The sequence below is a fragment of the Syngnathus acus genome, chromosome 15 (assembly GCF_901709675.1).
Source record: "Syngnathus acus chromosome 15, fSynAcu1.2, whole genome shotgun sequence".
In the NCBI taxonomy this organism is placed as follows: Eukaryota; Metazoa; Chordata; class Actinopteri; order Syngnathiformes; family Syngnathidae; genus Syngnathus; species Syngnathus acus.
This window is the reverse complement of record NC_051100.1, coordinates 2,274,379-2,297,685: the sequence shown is the minus strand read 5'-3', so window position 1 is coordinate 2,297,685 and position 23,307 is coordinate 2,274,379. Positions and strand designations below refer to the sequence as shown.

Here is a 23,307-nt window from a genome sequence, read left to right as displayed (position 1 = left end):
GGTTCAAAACATGCAATTGTTTTGTTTATTCTTTTGAAATTGAAATGATTTTGATTGGTTGAGAAAAGCGTGGGGCAAAAAAAATTCCCCAGAGATAAGATCTTTTTTTTTTCTAATAAAGCAAATGTCTTACTCCAAATTTAATTGAAAAGACAACGGTGAATCCTCACACAAGTGCTTATTGTGTCCACTTTTGCTTTTCAAACAATAAACAGTCGTCGTTTCACACCTTGCTGATGATGTTGTTGGGGCGGAGTCTCTCTCTCCGGGCTCGCGTTCACCTGTCAACCTTCCGCTTGCTCAACCCAGCTGCAGCTGTGAAGACCAAAAAAAGATGAGTCAGCAAATTTAGCAGCCACGGGCTCAAACAAGCTTACTGACAAATTTAGAGAGGAAAAAAAAAAAGTACACGCGCGTCAACAAAAACATCATGTGAGACTTTCAAAGAATCTCCCGAGACTTCAACTCAGGGCGGGATTTTAAAAATGAACTTTTTTTTGACTATCAGATGGCAAAGAGAAAAAGCGTGATGATAGCCATAGAACAAAAAGTTGTTGCGACGTGACAATGTGTTACTTTATTTCAGTTTTTTTCTAATTTGTTAATTACACCCAAATGCATTATTATATCACACTAGAAAAAAAAAACGGTTATGAGTCACCCTGCCTAGCTGTAATAAAAAGTCATTTCAGCTTGCTGGCACAAGGCTGAACAAAGTCCACAATTAAAGCACGCAGTGCTTTTATAAAAAAGAAAAAAGAAATCTTGTGGTGTGTCTGTCACAAATCTCCAGGTACTTTCCACACCACCAAGTGATATCACCATACATCCATTCAGTCATCGTCATCCCGAATGTCCGTAAATGCACAACACAACTAAATTCGACTCCTTCCTGTTCATGAGGTGAAACGTTCACTTGACCTCTGTTTCTATAGAAGGGAAAAATTTAAAAAGAAAAAACATAAAGAGGTGATTTATTTCCATTACAAGTTGTTCGCGTGGGTGTCATTACAAGCTGTCAAAACGAGCTGAAGCCTCAACAGAGTATGTGTGTATGTGTGTGTGACTGGAAATGTTCCGTGATGTGTGTGAGGCTTAGCGGTCATTGAGGTTCATTTGCTCTTCTGCTCCCAGCTATTTTTTTTTTTTTTTATTTATTTTGCTTTTCTCTTGCACTGCCCACATCTCCCCACAAGAAACGATGTCGCCAGCCGAGCGGGTGTGGCCGGCATGACACATTCCCGCTGGAAGATCAACATTTTATTTCTACTGTACGCATCAAAGACAATTTCAAATAACAGATGTTTCACTTTGATGCACCCTCAATAATCTCCAATATACATTAAAAACAAATTATATAAAAAAAAAAATTGTTTACCCATTCCAACACATTGAAAGAAACACAATTTGAGATTTATTTTTCTTGCTTCAGCTTAATTTCATAACATTCTTAAAGTAGAGCTTCCCTTCAACATTATAGGCCTCACAAATTTTATTTCCACACTAATAGCGGTCGTCCACATCAGAGCAGCTTGAGTATTTGGGCTATTTGCATGGTGAATTCCAGATTGGCCCATATTTTCCGTCAATTTCCGGTATCGGCAAAGCAAAGATAAAACAGTTTTAAGATACAAAACATGATTAAAGTTTCCCAATTATGTCTGATTGTTGCAATAATGCCAGCAACTGTCGTGTTTTATTGCATGCAGCATTCCGTACATTACCTCCATACAATCACACCCCTTTCTTGCAAGAAATGACGTATAAAGGCCATACTAATCTGTTTTCCATCTTATCAAAGACATTACACAACAAATTTGTGATCAACCGGCTAGCTTAGTAGTTATCTCTAAAAGAAAACAACAAGCAAGTCCAATTTGTCATGTCGCTATTGTTCTTCATTTCCTCACTGAGAATTAAAAAAATGTCCAAAAGGCAAATGTGAACGCTTGGGGATTTCACAGTCGGGGAAATACTTGTGACACTTTTCAAACCTCAAAAAAGTTAACTAAGAAAGTCTCCCAACTATGAATACGGCACATAGTATGTCACTTGGGTGTTACGTTTCACGACAGTTTGATTTCCGATGCACTTGTCAGTATTTACGTCGAATGCTGCTGTGATATTAGCAGTAGCAATCACAATAATTCAGCAGCAGCACCCTTGACAATTTTACTGTTGGAACATTTTCTCTTTTGTTTTAAAAATGCTTGGATGAGCATGAGACAGTGTTTCTTTTGTGAGCCTGAAACAGATTGTGTGGATGTGTGTCAATGCAATTGTGGGACTTGAGACATGCCCGGACGTATTCTCAGTCAGTCAGTCAGTCAGTCAGTGGTGCACAGTGCACACTAAGGAAAAACATGGTAGTAGATATTAGCTATTATGCAACATGCTAACACAGTTATAATTTATAAAAAAAAAAAAATGGGTCATTTGTATTTATGTAAGTTGTTTGTGTGTGCCTCCCAGCCTGAAAAGTGCTTCTTATCAAATAATTAAAACATCAAATCATTTTCAGCTGGAAAAATGACACCTTAGGTCGTATTAGCTTGAGATTGCAACACTCATTTCTTTCGAAGCGACTCACTGACTCGCTCACTTCTGCTAAATGACTGGAAATGAGAAGCACGCAGAGCTTTATAGCGAGACAAATATAACTCGACCCCTTAAACATGCGTGCACACGCACGTGTTTTTTTTTTTTTATGACATGCCCACCATTGTGATAACAGCTGTGCCGTGTCTACAGCGTAATTAAATTTAGAGGGGAAAACAATCAGAAGACTTCAACATAAAAATGAAACTATGTTAGAAAATGGGAATAATTACAATAATGGGATTTTAAACACACACTTTTATTATGTGTAGATAGAGACCAATGAATAGTAAAAGGAATTAGTCTCCTGAGTGCATATTTCTTGAGACATAAAAATGAAACTATGTTAGAAAATGGGAATAATTAAAATAATGGGATTTTAAACACACACTTTTATTATGTGTAGATAGAGACCAATGAATAGTAAAAGGAATTAGTCTCCTGAGTGCATATTTCTTGAGTTTAAAGAATAAAATTCAAAATAATAAATTTGTAATTTGTCTGAAAAATACGTTAGAGGATTAGGGCCAGTGAAGAAAAAAAAACGAGGGGTGACAGGATTCTGACTTTTTTCTCAGAATTCGGACTTTAAAGTCAGAATTCCCACTTTCTGACTTTAAAGTCAGAAAGTTTAAAGTCAGAATTCTGACTTTATTCTCAGAATTCTGACTTTAAAGTCAGAATTCGGACTTTAAAGTCAGAATTCCCACTTTCGACTTTAAAGTCAGAATTCTGACTTTATTCTCAGAATTCTGACTTTAAAGTCAGAAAGTTTAAAGTCAGAATTCTGACTTTATTCTCAGAAATTCCGACTTTAAAGTCAGAATTCTGAGAATAAAGTCAGAATTCTGAGAAAAAAAGTCAGAATCCTGTCACCCCTCGTTTTTTTTTTCTTCACTGGCCCTAATCCTCTTCCGTAGTAAAATATTTGCATATTTTTAAACGAGAACCTCCACATTAAGCTCACCCAGCATGATTGTGTGATTTTTCTTTTTTGATGTGAAAATCAAAAGCCTGCATTGTGAGCACTTGAAAGGGCAGATGTTCACATTTTGGCTTACTCTCATGATGTATTTTTAAAAAAACACATCCAACAGCCCCTTGTGCTCAGCTGCCGTGCCGGCCATTGCGCCATCCGACGTGACCTCAGCGTGCAGGCCATTGCGCCACCAACGCCGGAAAGAGCGGAAATGAAACCTCAACACCTGGACAGCCAAAACCACAAAATCCAACCTCGGTGTAGGTGCTTTATCGCCATTTACAGCTACTTCCTTACATGGTGGGAAAAAAGAACTCTCCGTGGGAGTGATGGTAGTGCGAGGTGGTGCCACAAATGAAGCTGCAGCTGCAGAGTGCTTCTTGGGCCTGCTGCTGCTGCAACGCCCTCGCACCATCTCATGATGTCGATGAAGTCATGAGGCTGACTCAGCAATATGGAGCTGAAATACAAAGACAGACAGAGAAGAAATGAGAGCATGAAAGTGATGCGTCAACGACGACATGGACAAAGTTCATTGCATCATTTACAACATACAGCAAGTCCACATTTCATTTGTCTGAAAGACTGAATTCCTCGATAGGTGCTGCTGATTTGGTTAGCAACAGAGTTCAAACGCTATCAGCAGTCAACACTTAACTGTCCGCATGTGGAAAAAAAAATAGTTCCAGTTTTTGGAAGGTTTATTTGTGATATTGGTCAGCTTGCAGTATAACAGCCAAAAAGTGAAAGCCTGTGGGTGGGGTTTGCTCTCATCTTGTGAGTGTGTCATTGTGGGTAAAATAATGGTTGCAAAGATTGAAGTGATTAAACTGCTTTTCCTGTTATAACATGCAGAGCCTAGCCATTCATCTCCAACCCTTTCAGTCATGCGTCTACACCAAAGTCATCAAAAACAAAAGTCCCATTGTCAAATTAGCTAATCCATCAAAGATGAATTTCAAGTGCCATATTCGAATCATATTTCAAGTGTGATGCGTTTCCATTAAAATGGATCGTTGCTGCATTTGCTTATCCGAAATAAAAACAAAATGACGTTCCAATTCAAAATCTAACAGAACGTATGTCTCACATTACAATTCAGAGACAGCAGCATGGTAACAACTACTAACTATCGATTCAGTCAGCTGTACGGCAAGCGGGAGGGAGGTCGGACACAGTCGCCAGGCAAGCTTTTAACACTCATCAGGGTTATTTGGATAAATGTGTTGGAGGCATATACGCTCTTCATCTTGCAAGAAGACAAAGTGCCGAGTCATCCATCAGGACTCGGGAACATGCCCGTGTCCCCGATGTGATTTATTCATGCAGGCAATTCATCAAGTCAAGTACCCCCGAGACAAAGCTTAAAAGGCCTTTTTTTTAGTGTTGTCAATTTTGCTCAATATCAAGTTTGCTTACGACGCGAGGCGTATTGAAAGTGACGAGAGAAAAGGAATGGCAACTGCGCTTGCTCTACTTATTAACCAGTAAGACGAATGGCCTCATCCTAATTGATGGATTATAATGGACGACTGTCATTTATCTCAACACTTCTTACGGGCCCTTTAATCAAAATGTCTGACTTTTTAGTGTATTCATCATTGGTACAAGAAGAGTTAGAATTGTGTGGTGGCAAAGCAAAAGTCTATTTAGGTTGTGAGAAAATATATCTTGGGTGATCTAACTTGTGTTGTTTTGATACTAAGACTTCAGAGGGAATACGAACAAAGCAGCTACTTGTCACTTTTTTTTTTTTCCCCTGAGCCTGATCGACACTGCAGGCAAAGACGAACGCCGCAGCTTTAATTGCATATTCAGCAGACGACACAAACAACTTTATAAAGGTCAAACACGTGCGTCAAAAACTGATATATAATTGGGGAGATGTTTGAGTTCACTTTTTTTTGTCACAAAGAAATAAAACCAAATTTGAATGTATTGATTGTGGTAATGCACTGAGTAGCAGTTTATAAATAAATTAAATAAATTAATAAATAAAATTTAATGTAATTTATAAATAGATAACTAACTAACTAAATAAATAAATACCAAGGACAAGTTGTTGGGGTTAGAAAACCTGCCACTCATCACATTAGCCATAAAAACAAATTACACATGAGCGAGTGCATCATTGTGCTGATAAATGACTCGGTCAAGTGAGTTTGGGGCCAGTTTGATGGATGAGCCGATGTTTCTAGACTACTTACTTAAGCGGCGGCGGGTCAAAGGGTGAACGCCAGCGAATGGTACGAAGGACAAGTCTTCCTTCGGGAGCTTATCACATTTTTTCTAACCTTTACACCCAAGATGTTTATCACGCTCACCTAACGGGAATGACGCCAACACCCTAAACAACACAGGACTGGTTTTGTTATTCAACTGCAGATGGGATCGGCATCTAGTTTATTTGTAGGATAATATCAAACAATGTTAGCAAAGTGCTAAAATTTCAATCAAAATTAAGAACAGAAATCTAGGAGGTCTCTAAAATACATAATTTTTTTTAAATTTCATAGTGACAAAAATTGAATTTGTCCTTCATAGTTGTCACGTTGTTTACATAGACTGACATCCTGCTAACAAGCCAAATGTGGATTTAAGTCTTCAAAGTTAAGCAACTCGCTCGCTTTAGTCATATGGCTTTCATTAGCGCCGTGCCATCATAGTTCGGGGTCAAACGAGGACACAAAAGCAGCCGCGGCATGAAACAATTAAAAGTGAGCGACGTGCAAACTCACTGGACTCGTTGGCTGCCGTCCCAGTTTTTCTTTTGTTGGCAAAATGGTTTCGTTTGACATGAGATGGGCTGACTCATCAGATGAAGGTGCAGATAAAAGGAGCAGAAAGAGCGATGGAACAAGATGGGGAACGAATCTTTTTGGGATAGTTTGACCCTTCAATGGATATTGTGCTGCTCCTTTGGGTGTGCGTACTCTGGCCACCTGGGGGCGATATAATACAAACAGAGAAACACGCAAAGAGGTTTCCCAATATTAGTCTTTTTTTTTTTTTAAGACTACCTAGTTTAAAGAATAAGGATAAAGAATACATGCCTTTGAGCATTGTCATATTGTCTGTCTACAAGTATTGCCGCACCATTTGTGTTCAAACCATTGCTTAAACACACTGCAACACTGAGGCTGTTAGCCTGCGCTATGGCATTTTGCATTTTTCAGATCATTCATCTGTCACTGTAGCTAAAAGGTCATCTGAAGTTGCCCTTTTTGGTTTTGTTTTGAAATCGTAAGATGTCAGATGTCTTTTGGAAGTCTTGCACAAACACAGAACACGCTTCTCAGTCAGTTCCGCACACAGGATATAGTAGGATGTGAGTCACGGAGGTGTGGCCTGGCTAAGGCCCATATTGATCATAATGATGGATGGACTTTCTCCACTTTAGCTAATTTATCCTAAAAGACAGTGGCGGGAAAGGGGTTCTGTCATTAAAGAGAAGAGGAAAGAGAAAGGGATCAAAAGATAAATGTAGTGGCTATCAATAAACAGCCGGAATAGTTTCGACTTCTCACTTCCCCTTATTTGTGTTAGCGTGGGAAGATTTTGAAGCCCGTCAGTAACATTTGGGCGTGAGACCCAGGAGCCTGGTATGGCCCGGTGTGGGCCAAATATTGCGGAAAATAACAAGGATTGCACTCATCTAGTGAGCAATGCGAAGGCTGGGGGTGCGCATTCAACAAATCTGACTCATGGCGAGTTTTTATTACAGTGACTACTCTCAGGAACGATTACTCGGACTCACACACATTTTTTGCTGAAAATAGATTCTGTAAACGGCAGCAGTTTACAATAAGAAAGCACTTTTGGAGGGTTTGATGCTTCATAATCACAGAGTGGTTTAATAATGCGTTCATACAGGGTTTAATGATAATGAATAAACGTGAATCCTCTTTTTGCAAGATTTACTCTGCTTGCTTATATTAAGCTGCTCCAACCAGCAAACAAGAGCCTCAAAACAAAGCAAGCAAAAAGCTACTGTTGATTTGGCGGCCGTCGACTCACCATGGGCCTCATCTGTACAGATTATCAACAAGCGGGCAGCCAAATTAATCTTTTCAAGCGTCTCCGGCGCCTCGATTTGAATGTGTAAATGTCAGACAGTCTCACTCACATCTGGCTCCCGTGTGCAGGCGCATGCAAATCAAACGGAGACAGACACATACAGTAAATGTTAATATAAGGGTGGTTCCGTATTGTACTATTTTCTATGTGAAGTGTCACAGCTTTGTCAAGATATTTTATTTATTTTTTTCTGAGCCGAACTTGTCCCGAAATAACCTTTCCAGTCAGGCAAGGAAATACATTCGGTGGATGCTTGACCATAAACACTAAATATATCAACATTAGTTACAGTATACACAAATGCACAGGACACAAGCATAATATGAAATATGAAAACTATATATACACACACTGTCCAAAAAATGGAGTTGATTAAAAATTGAAATCAATTTTGTTAAAATAAATAAAAAATAGTATTGACCAAACCAGGGAGAAAAACACACTCAACAAATTGCAGAAGTGTGCACATAGTGAGAAATAAGCAACCAGCAGTACGCTGTGAAGCACTACATGTTTATACAATCACATCCAGAAAATAATATTTAATATTAGGAAGAGCAATCCCTCACCACCGCTATTATTATATGACAGTGACAATCAAAATAAGCATTATGAGACAAAGTCACAGACACACCAGTGTTTGATAAACACCCAAAATAACAGCCACAATAAAAAATGTGTAATATTTATCTCATAAAGTACATATTTATATTAGACCCAGAGAGACTGATCACAACTCTAATGAACACATTCAATTTTGAAACTCTGGATTTCAAATAATTATATTTGAATCGCGTGTGGGTGTAAATATCGTCAATATTGCGCAAGGTTGTCATTTTGAGACTGGCATGACATGCTCTTGTCAATGTGAAAAAAGGAAATGATGCATATTCAACAACAAGGTAATATTTGTTACACGCATACAATTGTTTCATCCTTTTACTTGTTGTTGCTGAAAAGGTCAAAATGCATTTTCTGTCTTATTTTTCTTTCCAGTCGAAAGTGAGTGGGTTGTCACAGAATAGAAGACTCGATGAGGGAAATTTCCCTTCCTGTTCTTGCTGGTTATTATCGCTCCACCTAAGCGTCATGCAGTTTCACTTTGACTTATGAATTTATTTGTGTGAAAAACATCTGACATCAAGTCAGCTACACACAATATAGATGCAAGATGAGAATGAGAGTTTTGTGGGCTAAATTGTGAATTTGAAGCAATGCGAGGTAACGGTGTAGTTAAGGTGTCGGGCGAGTTCCCACACATTGATATGTTTTACATTTAGACAAGAATTTAAGTGTAGAATGATCGGAAGGTGACACAATTGTCAACTAAAAGTCATTTTTAATATCATAAATTTGTTTTTCACATTCATGTATGTCTTTGTACTTTATCAATTCTATGACCATTTAAGTCGAAACAATTGGAAATATACTTCTGGCTAGTGAATTCTGAGGCAAATGTAATAAGTTGTGAAATGTATTTTCTTTTTCTTAGTCACAGAGTAAATTTACAATCATTACAAATTTTGTTTTTGGGATCAAACTTAAAATATAAGGCAATAATTGTGTTTTTATGACTTTCTTAATTGTAATTCTTCAATTGTATAGTAGCAACATTAATAAAGGATTCTTTTTGAGAAAATTAGCATCTGATGTGACATTTTATAAATTTCACAATTCTAAAATAGAATTTAAAAATGTCCTTCATTGGATTTGATGGAATTTGAATCTTCATTGAAATAGAAATTGGCAAGTGGCATTATTAAAGTACACATGGTTGCCACTATTAATTAAGATGTTTTTTTAAAGTGGAGCTTTTTGTCGGTGCATTTGTCTTAAATTACAGATCACATTTAGACAAAGGCTGACTTTTTATTATTTTTTTTAAAACAAATACAGCTTTAAAAATTACATCTTCCCCTCCGTCACAATTGAGGGGATTATTTATGTCACCGCAAATAAGATCTTGTCTCAGTCTGAATCATAGTTTCAATATTAGTAGCAAAGTGTATATATTTTTTCTTTCCTCAAAGTAACAACAAACAAACACAAGCATTTAAATGATTATTTGTTTCACGCGGACTCGTGCTGCGGCACACAAACAAAGAGGCCGACGGGACTATTTGCACACCACAAAAATCAGTCGCATCAGAAAGGAGCTGTAACATTTTTACACGACATAATAGCCAACGCCACACACAGCCACAAAGAATGATTCAACAGCAGAGAAATTCAGAAGAATATGTGGGAAGTGCAGAAGTTCTTTGTTCTGCCACTTAAAGACAACAACCCCGGAGGAAAGACACCGACCGGTGTGATCGGGTTTCAAAAGGTAGAAAAAGGAAGCCAAGAAAAGCCCGATATGACTTGACATTTCTCTGTGTTGAAGGGGAAATAATGACAAAAAACTGAATACAGTCACTCCCTTTCAAAAAGAAAAAAAAAGAAGACGCAGGTAAATCGTGTTTCAAGAAACGGGCAAAATCAAATATTAATAAAAAAATATATATCACAGTTAAAATTAATTGAATTAAAAAAGTAGGTCATCCATTCAATTAGTATATTTAATTTCTGTCAAATATTTCAAATTTATATCTCTGTTGCCATGTGTATGCTTTTGCTGCTGCAAATCGACTCGTGTGTGTGTGCTTTTGGCCATCAGCGCGAACCTCTGGGTTGTTGCCATACTTAATCACAGTATAAAAAAACCAACAACAGAGCTGCAACATAAAACTCTCAAAATATAAAAGGTCAAATAGATGAGATGTACATCTGCAGCCTATCTAGGCAGCAAACAGGTCAGGCCCAAATCAACCAGTTAGTGACTAAACAAATTCTGATGACATTACGTCACAACATAACTGCTAAGACACAAAAAATAATGGATGGCCGGTTATCAACTCTGGTGCACCTCGGCAACCCGTTTAGGCAATCAGGTCAGAGGTCAGTAGTTGCTGCCAAACCTAATCATGTTTCCCATGCTTCAGCATATCACCACAACATAAAACTCCCAAAATACCAAAGATCGTTTCGGCGGAAACTGGGAAACTGGGCTCAAATTAACCGAGGAGCAGGGTGTGTGTGTGTGTGTGGGCTTTGTATCAGGAAACCATTTCCTGTTTGCAACCGTAAGTCGCAGTCAAACAACCGCAGTGACGATCCCGAGAACCAAACAAAAGCATTGTGGTGGAACTTGGCAAAATATTAAACCCCTTAAAGATGCTCTTATCCACGTATTTATTTTCGTCAGGTCGGAATTACAGCGGTGCCTTGAGATACGAAATTGAATCCATTGTTCTGCCAAAATGTTGCTTTGACTTGAGTATAAATTGTACCAAGCGGTAGTTTGGCAGAGGGCGTAGAATTCTTCTTAAAAAAAAAAAAAAAGCTGTTTATTACCAATTCTAGGTGGAGATGACTTCAAACCGTCAAACAGACCTGCAGATGTGTGTGTCTTGTGTGTCTATGCGAAATGACGCATGTGTGAGTTTGTCTGGTCGGTGTGGGAGGTGAAGCAACTGTCAGGAACACTTTTGTTTTCTCGTGCGTCTGTACGTGCATGTTTGTATGTAGGAGTGCTGTAGCATAACAACAGTCCTCCTACAGTCTACCACTAAAAAGAAAAACCACAAATATAAAAAGGTCATTATGAAAAAGAATCCAACCATAAATGTAATGTAAAAGCGATTCATGTAACGTTGACCGGTACTAGTATCAACCGTCCTCCAATCAGGAACTAGAAATTTAAAGTTAAAAGAATATAAAATTAACCTTTATTTTATGCAAATTGAAGGAACATTTGGTATGTTGGGAGATAAAGATATTTTTCAAAAATCATCCGTCATTGTTTTAGGGGAAATTTTATGCGTCAAACGTACGTGCGGTATCAGTCCTTGGCATCGGTGACTGCTTAAGAATTTAGTGATTATACTGGTAGCGGTTTGTAAAAGGTGATATTGAACATACCGAGTGATAGTTAGGATTTGATTTAGCATGAGTATTAAAAACTGGGGTAACTTACACTGCAATATACCTATAAGATTGTTTTGTGCGAAATTGTGTCTCCTTCCCTCTGTAGAGACACGTAAACAATCTTGGCTGCTGGCTATTATTCAATCAAATAAACGGCGTACTAAAATCTGACATTGTTATTGAGCATATAAACACTTCAAATTAGTGATGTGACAAAAATTACACTTGAGGCAGGAGTCAAAGTATTAATACATGTTTTCATTTGAAATATCTTAATCACATCCAGCGACTAGTTGCTAGGCTGAGGGGGGGGGGGGTCCAATAGTCCAGATGTTGAGGATGTTGAGATTCACAAGTTTGGTTTTGGCATCAGATGACGGCAGGACGGCCTGTCCCGATGGAGCAGCTGCATCGTCTTCTCGCCAGCACTCGCAAACTCTGCCAAGCAAGTTTTTTTTTTTTTTTTAGGAAGTGTGACTACGGGCAGCTTTAATTGGGACCATCCCTCGTCTCTTTATGATGTCTCAGACAACTTCTCTTAATAATCGCTACAGTAAATGACGCAAGAGTTATGTGACACGGCACGCTGGAATCCTAAATAATTCTTTTGTTTCCATTCTCAAATTCTCTTCTACTTAGATGGGACCCCCGTTTATCAATTTGTCAACTTGCTTAATGCTAACATATAATGGAAAAAGCCATAGACAGGCTAACGGGAATTAGCGTAGATGTTACGGTAGTTATAAACAAACGCGACAACACGTACGTGGAACCGCAACACAAACAAACAGGGCAGTCTTTCTATTTATTCTTTTATCTAGTCTTTGTTTATTTATTATGTATTTACAGGTATTATCTGTGCTTTACTGTCATTGTGTTTTATCGCAACCAGAATATGAAGACTTGATTGTTAAGGTCTTTGGAGAAGCTGAGTAGATGACCATTAGCCCATAAATGTTGGCTTACTCTGAACTCTTTCAGCCCCCCCACATACACACTCCTGAAACGATGGCTTCGCCTACGCCCCTCCGAAAGGACCGTTTCAAGCTCCCCTTTGAACACAGTTAGCAGCCCTTTAAAGAAAGGAAAGAAAAAAAAAGGACACTGGTGGCATGCAGTTTTATAGTTTCAAGATTCTCACCGTCATGTCAAACCGAGTGAGTCAGTTCATTGCCGTGGCAACCAACTGTACGGTTGGTGCTGATATCAGCTTTTACTTCAATCAAAAGGTTATCAGAAGACAACATGTGCTAATCTGCAAGAGCTGCGCTAAAAATAATTCAACAGGGGGTTGCATCTGATTTAGACACTTATGAGATATGGTCAAACATCATTTGCGAGGTGTACAGAGAAGTGATGCGTGCGAGAAAATACTAATATAATCGTTCATTTGCATCGTATCCCCAAATGGCTGCTATGGCAGCGTGACCATCTTTTTTTTTTTTTACAAACAAAACGCAAACGTCAGGCTTGCCTGGTAATAAAAACAGGAGTGTCGTTCAAAAAAAATATGGACGTATTCAGTTAGTCCTGATAATCGTATCCAGTGAAGTATTTGTAAGCAATTTGCAAATATGGGGGGATCGTTCCTTGGTGTTTTGATGGAAAACTCATGTCATGTCTATTATAAAAATATTGCTTTGGCGCCAACTTGTGGCATCTTGGGACCAAGGAAAACTTTCCAAATGAGGGCTGAAGCTTCATTAAGTCAGCAGAACGATAATACACAAACACAATGAGCAGACTCGCTAAGAGGCTACCACTTTGTCTAAAGTACATTGGAATAGCCTAAAAAATGGCATTTTATCCTTAATGTTACCCAACAAAAAAAAAAAAAAACAATAACAAAATTTTTAATATAATGCCACTTGTTCCAATCATTATTGAAGGAAATTTGTGTTTTTAACATCTCGTATAACCTCCACTTACCATTTCTTTTCTGGCATGGGAGTCTCAACATTTTCTTATGTAAATAAAATTTATATTTCCCTCAAGCAAATTTGCGAATACACACAAGAATTCCACTAAAACATTTTAATAGCTTTCAACTTTCCAGAACCCCGCAGAACTTTTTTATTTAGTAGCTAAGTCCTTCTTAGCTGAAGGAATCATACAAAAAAATAATATGCACTGAAATGAAATAAAGTGCTGAAAAAGAAGAAAAACTATTAAATCATAGTGTATATTTGTGAAAATAAATGTATTTATTGAGTAACCCCGTTGAAATGCAGCATGTCATTTTCTCATTTGAATGTAAATGTAGTTTTTTTTAATGTGTGATAAGCATCTCATAATGTTGTTTAATAAAAAGTATAACGTCATTTTTGTTCACGGCTCTGTAACCTCACCAATAATTGATTGAGCATATTTCTACACCCTACCAGAAAGAAAAACTGGCCATATACAGTAACAATGATCTAGATTTGTTTTTTATGGAAATCAAACTTATTCCAATATAGGCAGCCATATTTGCTTTAATAAAGCAAAACTCTGTCAACTCTATGTGGTTTTTTTGGCCTAAAAAAAAAAAAAAAAAAGTGTCAGTTTAAAATTCGGCCATACGGTTTTGAGGCCTTTTTTGTTCAGAGCAGGTGTCCTTCCTCTTTTTTTTTCTGTCCACATTTTTGGACTCTCCATAATATATCATGTTAAAAATAATATACAGACAGAGGGGACTATATTGATAATGTTGATGTTTTTTTAAGTTCTCTGCATGCCGACTTGAACTGGAAGGTGAATATTAATACACTTCAAAAAATACTTGCATCATATTCATAAGTGAATGTGACACTTTTACAAGCAACCAATGTGATATTACGTGTACATATGCAGTTAAAGAGTTAGTAGTCAAATATTTTAGTACAAAGTCAATATTTGAGTACTTAACCCATGTACAGTAGATCATTTATTAACATATATATATATTATGGCAATACGTCTTTTCTTGAGTGAGAAAGTGAAACCCCAAAAGAAAATTTCAGCCCTATTCCGTACCATAATCACACACAGGAAGTTTATGTGACATTATCATCACTACTGTAATGATGAACGGTTTCCTATTCATGAGCTGTGGGGACTTGTATTTGACGATGTTTTGTTATTTAACAACTCTGCCTCTCCTGTATGAAAAGACGTAACTCTTAAACATTTATACCTTGATAAGGTAAGTTATAATTTGGGGGGGGGGGGGGTAAATGGTGCAAAATAAGCGTTTATAGGTTTATTGTAAATGAGACAGGGATACATTCTAATTTTTGTAATTCTTGACATTTATAATAATGTTTTTGGTTGTTCGTTTCTGACGTTTATTAGGATTTTTTTTCACTTTTTTTACGACGTGACATGCGCGGGGTTTCTACCCATTTAACGCACGCGTACTTATTAAGTAATATTAATAAATTAATAAATGTTCGCTATAATGGCATTGGTGAGCATTAAAAATATGCCAACTTAGCCCTTCTGAGTGTTTAAAAGCAAAAATGCGCATTTCATCCCACATAAACATTCACGGTAATTGTATGAAAAAATACCAAATGAATTCTTTTTCTTTTAAATATTTACGCCTTTAACGAACAACCCTTGATGTTTTATAAGTAGTTCGTTATTTAAATCTTAGTTATATGCGAACGGTGCGTTTTTTTAATAGACGCGTTCGACCTCATTTCCCCTGCTTCGTGTAATTATTAACACAGAATGGTTTGTAAACGTTATTTAATTTGTTTTCCTCTCTAATCAAACGTGAGGTCGTTGGAAATAAAAATAAAAAATAATAACACGACTGTTCTTAAAGACGATTTTAAAGGTTAAAAGTGTGACTGGTAAAAGAAAGAAAATTAAGTATGATGCATGGTTATTTTGAACGGTCATTTGTCGAACAAAATTGAGACGCGTTGGGTGGGGGGGGGGGGGGAGCAATAATTAGGCCATCCGTAAAAAAACAAAACAAAAAAAAAACGTCGGAAATAGTTTAATAGTCGCGCGATGTTTCCTAAACATACCAAATCGGAATATATATGATGATCATATACAGTGTCTTTTGTGTGTGTTCTCTGCAGGCCAACAAACTGAAAGAGGTAAATATTAAAACATACTTCATAAAGCTCACAACAAATTCATGGACGGATTTTATAAGCTGCGATGTGATATCAGATCAAAAGAGTCGTTTAGGAGTCAATAACTACAATATTCAATATCAATGTATTGAAGATTTTGAAGATTATGAATACATTTCATTTAGTACTTCAAAACATTATATTGTTTTATTTTTGACGACTTCACATTTGACTTAAAGTGAAAATAACCAATTGACTTTTACAAAAAAAAGAAAAAAAAAAGCAGCCTTAACATTAACCTTTTCTTTTTTTTTTTTTTTTTTTTTTTTTTTTTAAACAGATCTATCTTAGGCCACATTGTGATTAATTCCTGCGGAGTATATTGTTGATCATTCGCATTAAAGTGAGATTGTTTTTGCATAAAAATGAGATAAAACATAGAAAACTCAATTAAGACAATTCAGTGGTTAAGATTGTGCTGAATAAATAATAAATTTATATTTCACAAAGAGATATATACTGTGTATATAAGGGGAAAGAACTGACAATGATGAAAGAACAAGACTTTCAACGCTGAAATTATGGGGACGAGTCGCCCTCTCGTGGCATAAAGAGGAACTACTACTGCAACAACACGCGGCGTATCATGACGTCACATTACTGGCAGCCTCTGCGGTGGCTTGAGTTTGTTCCTCAGTGAAATGATGCTGCACCCAACTTGTCGGGAAACAAGCTGCGGCTGACTTCTGCTTAATTTTTTATTCGAAAATGACGATGATTACACTTTTCCCGCTTGCATAATTAGCACAACAACAATCACATTCTCAATCAGAATCATCTCGACAAGGCAAAAGTTGTCAAGACTAGCAAAATAACTCAACCGTACCAAGTCACTTTTGGCAAGTTGCGGGGGACCCACAGCAGTGGTAGACTACCAAAACGTTGGCGCTTGACACGGAAGAGACAGAGAATGGTCCACAACACAAAAAGGAAATGTAGTCCTGCTGTTTCGGTTAGCAACAAAGTACATAGAGGCTGTGAAGCTAACCCTATTGAAAATATTTGTGGGGGGAAAATGTCAATTAAGGCAGGAGTCAAAAATATTTGGATGTATATTATTCATGTTGTGTTGACCAAAGCTGCCACGATGTTATAATAATAATAAATAATAATAATACAACAAGTTTGCTTTGCCTTGCGATTTCCTTTTAGAGACCACCAAAAGTATTTCCCTCATGGATAAATAAAGTATCTATCATTTTTCTTGATGTCTCTCAAGCGGCTTCACCAAGTGCATATAGGAAGCAGGGAAATAAGACGACAAGAGGATGTGAGAGAAAATATGAGTGACTTAGTCATTTGAGTCAACAGCACAGTCATAAGTGTGCCTGCGTGTGTGTGTGTGTGTGTGTATGAGGAAAAAGAAAAAGTACAACAGAACACACGTGCCCACGCAAGCATCTAATCAAAGCCATTTAGTACCTTCCTTCATGGGATTCATTATTCAACAATTTCTTTGTCTTGAATTCAGAATATACAAAAATATACATAAATATGACTTGTTTCAAATACTGTAGATAAATCATAAAATATTTTAAAACTAGAGTAAATTGACTATTTCAAATATTTGAACACCAAATAGCACAGAATGAGAAAAGAAGAAATCATGTATTTATATAAATATATATGGAAATATATTTATTCTATAGTGGTATTCAGTAGTAGTTGGGGTCAACTTGTCATTGTGGTGCCGCCTCCAGTGCAGGATGAGGTTTTCAAGTGATGTCACCGGTATTCTGTAAAATGAGGGGTTGCGGGTGTGTGTGCTACTCAAACTACTCGGCAACACAGGCCACTGAGTCATTTGTGTCATGGCCCTCCCACACGGCTCCACCCACGCAGAGTTTGTGCAAAACCCGGCAGCACCACCTCATCCGAATGCATTTGGATAGACCGGTATACTTGGATTTTCACCGTCCGGCACATATTTTGCCATATTCAGAGACGCTGGTTAGTAATCGTGTCTGGTGTCCCTCTCTATGTGGCCCCTCCCATCCTTGTTACCCAGCTCAGCTAGCGTTGACCTCTTTGCTTACAAATGAGTGGATCAACTTGTGTTGGCTGCATGCGCCACATGCCCAGATCTGCAACATTTTGCAATAATTTATCTTTGATCGAATGACGTCGCAGCCACCTGGGAACAGTTTTAGACTAAAACCTATCCACGTGGACTCGTCTGGACCCTGGACTGGTCGCCAGTCCATCACAGCACATGAGTAGTCACATTCATGTTACATTAGCTCATATATGGATTTTCACATTATTGCTTAGCATCAAGCTAGCACCGTTCCAACAAACAACTTTAACTACATCTAGAGAATGGAGACATCAACAAGTAGCCCTAATGACATCACTAATCACTTGACCTCATCCCCCAAAACACAACTTCACCTTTTTCAGAATTACACTCCTACCAAACTGCAGCAGCATTGCCAAATTGAACCCAGACAGACCACCAAACAACCTCCAGATATCATTCCACATCAAAGTTTAGACAAAAAATTGATTTTCGGATGATTTTCACTCACCGTTTGCGCTTCTTCATCTTTTTCGCTTCTTCTTCTTGAGTGGAGGAGTCTCACTAAAGCCTGAGAGAGTCGAAAGGGAAAAAGAAGAGTGAGTAGGAATGTTTTAATCACTCCAATGGAGGCGAGTCAGCTTCCCACGCATACATCGCATCAACATCACACATGCACACACACACACACACACACACACACACACACACACTCTCACACACACACACACGATGAGTCTCCCAGAGGTTTGGAGAGCAAAAAGGCAGGGAATGAGCTCATGGCTAAAACAGAGAAGAGAAGGGAAATAATGGAGAAAGCCTGAAGATGAGAAGCGGAAAGAATGAAGCGAATGAGCAGTGCGGTTTGATTTGAGTCATCAAGTCAGAAACGCAACACCCCCCACAGCCACCCCACCCCATTTTCGACTTATGACTTCTGAGCTTGTGAGTGTGCACATGTGTCATGAGAAGAAAAAAAAGAGAGCAAAGAAGCTTCCCTTTTCCCAGAAATCTCAGGAGACATTGTCCATCTCTGGGGATGAAATGGAGGTTTCAGTTCACATGCCATATTATGGAAACGCAATGCATGCTGGGAAGCCGTTTCTTTACACATTGACTTTTTATACCTACTCTACATTGTTATCACAAAGGACCACAGAGAGGAGCCATGGCATAATCACAAGTACATAAGTAGAGTCATGTTACCCCGGCATGTTGCGGAAGTGTTCCTTGTATCTAACCAGCAGAGTTCAAACACTTCCAGTTTTTCTCCAGTGAAATAAATGAAAATGCCATTCATGCGTTCCGACGCCGCCACTCGAAAAACAAACAAAATGTGTCAAAAATAAAATTTCATAGTCAATTTATAAGAAAACAGAATGAAAGGAAATGAAATCATTGTTTCCACTTTTTTGTTTTTGCTTCAATATAATGGATATCATGAGGCTCGTTGGCCACGGGGGGCAGTATAATACAGACAGCAATAAATGTCACTGGTCAAAAGTCCTCAGTGAGCCACAATAATTGTATTCTTCACAGAGGATAAATAATGAATGCCTGTAAGAATTATGATCAGAAAATCAGGTTACTTTCAATTTAAGGCACCAATGAATTTGACTCCCATCTCCTGAACCCTTCCTGACATTTTTTTCTGAGCAGTCTGTGTGATCATGAGTCAGACTCAAAAGGATTTGACTCACATCCTCCATAGTCTAAACACTCTCAGTCTCCAGGTCACATGGAGAAAGGGCCTTTTGTGTTTCTTATTAGACCACACACATCACGTTGCAATGTTGACCAGCATCTGTGTGAACTTTTGTTATCTCCATGTGTGGTCTATATGAATCATGCGAGTAACAGAGTAGTCATGTGTGTTCTGATTTTGACCACCAAAGTTTTTGTCGATTCAGTGAGTCATAACATGGATTTATTTCACATAAATATCAATATAACAACTGCAGGTGTTTGCCCTGTGGCCCTGGTAAACATGTTATAAAATAACCCGTGGTGACAGTGAACGCACCTATCGGTAGTAAAGTACACAAACACATGCTGCGTGTGAACCAAACCGTGCCAGATTCTCACCAACCTCCCATAGTCTTCGCTTTACACACCATAACCAATCAATACATGCAGCCCGCGGCTTCCGCTAGTCAATAGCGCCTATTAGGTCGGCGGGACTTCAAAGATGTAACATGAAAAGTGCGGGAAATCAATACTGCTGCGCACATAGCAGTCTGGTGAAACAAATGTGCGAAAATTACATGACTAACTTTGCTTTGGCCTCAATTGATACTCAAAAAACAACAATTGTTCGGTATCACTCATACAAGTGTACATACCTTAAATTTGTTACACTAGAGTGTAAAAAAATGAGCTCATTCAATTCATTTAAAAACAAAAATTATTTAATTTATATGTGTAATTCTCTTGAAATTAGTTTTTTTTTTTTTTTAAAGATGTAGTTTTTCATTTGCACAACAGATGGCAGCGTTGAGGTTGGTGTTTTTTTTTAAATGTAGTTTTTAATTTGTACAGCAGATGGCGGCAGAGTATTTATGTAACGCAAGGCTCGGGAAAGGACGTCATCTTCCTATTTTGCCGCTAGGTGGCGATACTGCTGAACTTTTGAAGAAGAATGTGTAAGCCACACTGGTTTTAGTGTACCGTATCAATTTGAATAAGAAAATTAGTACTTTAATATCTAAATGTAAACCCGTATAACATACATTTTGTAACATTCACATGAGAATCATGTTTAGGCTGGTTTTTAGATCCCGGTTTGCTGGGGGGGGGGGGGGGCAGAGATGTCATCGACATATGTGTGTTTGTACATATATTCCACGTTAGACAACTTTTGAAACTTTTGATATGCTTGTGTGCTAAATGCAAATATTAACTCATGCCTTCAGCATAATGCGTCCTGGCCAATATTGTTCCCGAGCATATTTGACACCCTAATAAAGGCGTGATAAACTACGAGCCAAAATTGCACATGTAAGATAGGAAAATTATGAAATGTGATTGACACATCACCGTCGCTGACATAAGAGTCAAGATGTTTAACATAATAAGAAACTGCTTGACGTTAACTCGTAAATGTGCTCATATTTGCCGTCACGGAGCGATGCCTGCAGTTTGTTTTGGTAGCCTCAAGGCCAAACTAACTGCTAATGCTAACACTGCAAACCCAACCATAGAACAGCTTTAAAAAGACGCTTGCAAACACAAATAAACTAAACTGAATGTTTTTCTTTGGAAACTGTCAATAAACAAAGCAGCTAATTCTGCATACTACAACTGACTGTGACCAAACTTCTTAACGATAACTGGTGTCAAATCATCAACACTACGCCTCAGTGTCGGCGGCACACAGATATCAAGAGGAAGTTTGAGCCCGCCAAGGAGCACAACCAGGAAACTGCTGACATGCACACGCACGTCAGAACAATACTGTTTCAATAAACTATTTTTAATTACGTACACACACATCCGGTTAACGTGTGTGTGTGTAAGCCACATGAATGGAGCAAAAGGGGCCAGGGAAAGCCCACGTGATGCATCTGTCATTTCAAAATTCGCACCACTCTGACATTTTGCAGTCTTCTGGAGAAGGATGAGTTCAAGTACAATCGGAAAAGTGAAAGACACACCAAGATGAGATGAATAAATCCAATATTAATCACTACCAGCTTCGTGACAATCACTACGTTAGCTTTTACTTGACATGACACAGTGGACGAGGTATTCATTGTGCTGGTGAGGAGAGCTCCACAGAGAAGAAGCAGGAAGCAGCCTGGACTGGTAGCCTTTCAATCACATGGCACTTATAGACATAATTACAAAGAAGCTGTGGCTGGTTTGAGTTGCACACCGCATGATGTAGTCATGGTGACCCAAACATGTATTCATTGTGCTTGTGAAAGAAACCTGCACGGACAAGCAACATTTCACATCAATGGACAATGTAGTCTTCAAAGAAGCTAACAATGTTTCTGGAATGTGATCTTTGTCTGTAATCAACATCCAGTCCCTCTGTGGATTGTCCCAACACACAAATACACATCCTGAGGTGCAGGAAGCTTCAAAGCTCATCTAACATGTGGAGAAAAGTTCCTGATAGGCCTTGAAAGACTGATATCGTCACATTCCTTTGGTGTTTTGCCACATGAAAAACTACACTGATGGCCTTGAAAAGAATCTTGATCAGGAGGTTCTCAAAGGCTCCATTGTCCCCTAATCGAAGTGGGGACAAGCTGTACAGAACATGGATAGATGAATTAAAATGATTTTTTTTTTTTAAATCCAATTAAATATATCTGTTGTAAAAAGAAACAGTTATATTCTACTTTTTCCCCCATCTGTGTGATCCTTTGGTACAAATGTGTGCTCTTGTAATATGTAAACAATATCAACAAAAATTGTTCAATTATTCTGAGTTTGTGCGACCCACAGTTAAGAATCTGTTCAGATTTGGCCAGTCAAGCAATGACATCTCTTTCACATAATAAAGTGGTTTTACTCAAATGTAAAGCAATTAGTAGCTTACAATAACTCATTTTGTCCACGAGTTTCTGCTATTATTTGTTAGCACTTAATACGCGACTCTTCGTTTTGCAACAATCTCAAACAAACTCCTACTTCAGTTTTTCACTTGGTTGATATATTTTCCGGCGACGCCTGAACGCAGCATCTTTAACTGCGACTGACTTCCTGCCTTAAAGCGGTTTCGAACTTCTAAGTTTACACTCCCGTTCTGCTTTAATTACGCGTATCATATTTGCACGAAGCATTCGCAAACGCAATCCTACTTTATATGCAGGTGGTAAGTACACAAAAATAAATGAATACATTTGCGGAATGTCACAATTAAGATTCCGCGCTGCAGGCGCAGTGACGTCACTCCCAGTATAGAAGAGGAAGGAGAGCAGATCAGCTGTGCTGACTTCACTCCATCCGGAAATTTTAGATTCAATGAATTGAAAGTTTCGAACGAAGAAAAAGGGAAGAGGAAGGCCAACTGTTTCACTCACACACACACACTTTCTTGTCATGTCACACACTCACACACTTACTTTAAATTTATTTCAAAAGTGAGCTTACCTGTCATCAGCAGAAGGGCGCCAAACTTTCTTGATTTTGCTTTCTTTAAACAACGCCACATGCAAACACGAATTTTCTGTCAACTTTAGCACTGAGGGATCTTTTTTCTTTTTCAACGAATGCCATGCATGCCAAAAATAAACCGCGCCTATACCACATTGCAATCGTTTTTCTGCCTGCAGAAAGTCTTGCTCCAAACGTCTCTCAGCCAAAAGCCATCCACAGTGACGCAGCTCCAGAATTTAACTTCTATCAACTTCTGGTCTCACGCCCACACGGTCCTCCACCCACGATGAATGGAGGGAGACATGTAATCATTGGACCGTCTACAATCATGTGACCCGAATGGCTGTATACATACGACGTATATTTATATATCATTTTGGGGTGTTTTTATATAAGTGACTGAGTATGAGTTGTAAAAGTATCATATGTAAAACAGTTTGGAGAAA

General features: G+C 38.2%; 1 protein-coding gene across 10 annotated transcripts in view; it reads right to left on the bottom strand.

The window, feature by feature from the left end:
* arhgef33 (Rho guanine nucleotide exchange factor (GEF) 33) overlaps positions 1–23,132 on the bottom strand; it is a 54,061-nt gene extending 30,929 nt beyond the window's left edge. For 3 of the 10 annotated variants that reach the window (XM_037272030.1, XM_037272033.1, XM_037272031.1), the window contains exons 1-4: positions 22,856–23,129; positions 18,264–18,323; positions 3,875–4,037; positions 230–315 (exon numbers count right to left, since the gene is read on the bottom strand). The gene's annotated coding sequence lies outside the window, so the exon portion shown is untranslated. Of the gene's footprint in view, positions 1–229; positions 316–3,874; positions 4,038–5,784; positions 5,925–6,315; positions 6,520–18,263; positions 18,324–22,855 lie in introns of all 10 variants that reach the window. The other 7 variants (XM_037272020.1, XM_037272032.1, XM_037272022.1 and 4 more) reach the window with 5 other exon arrangements.
* Between the last annotated feature and the right edge of the window lie 175 nt (positions 23,133–23,307).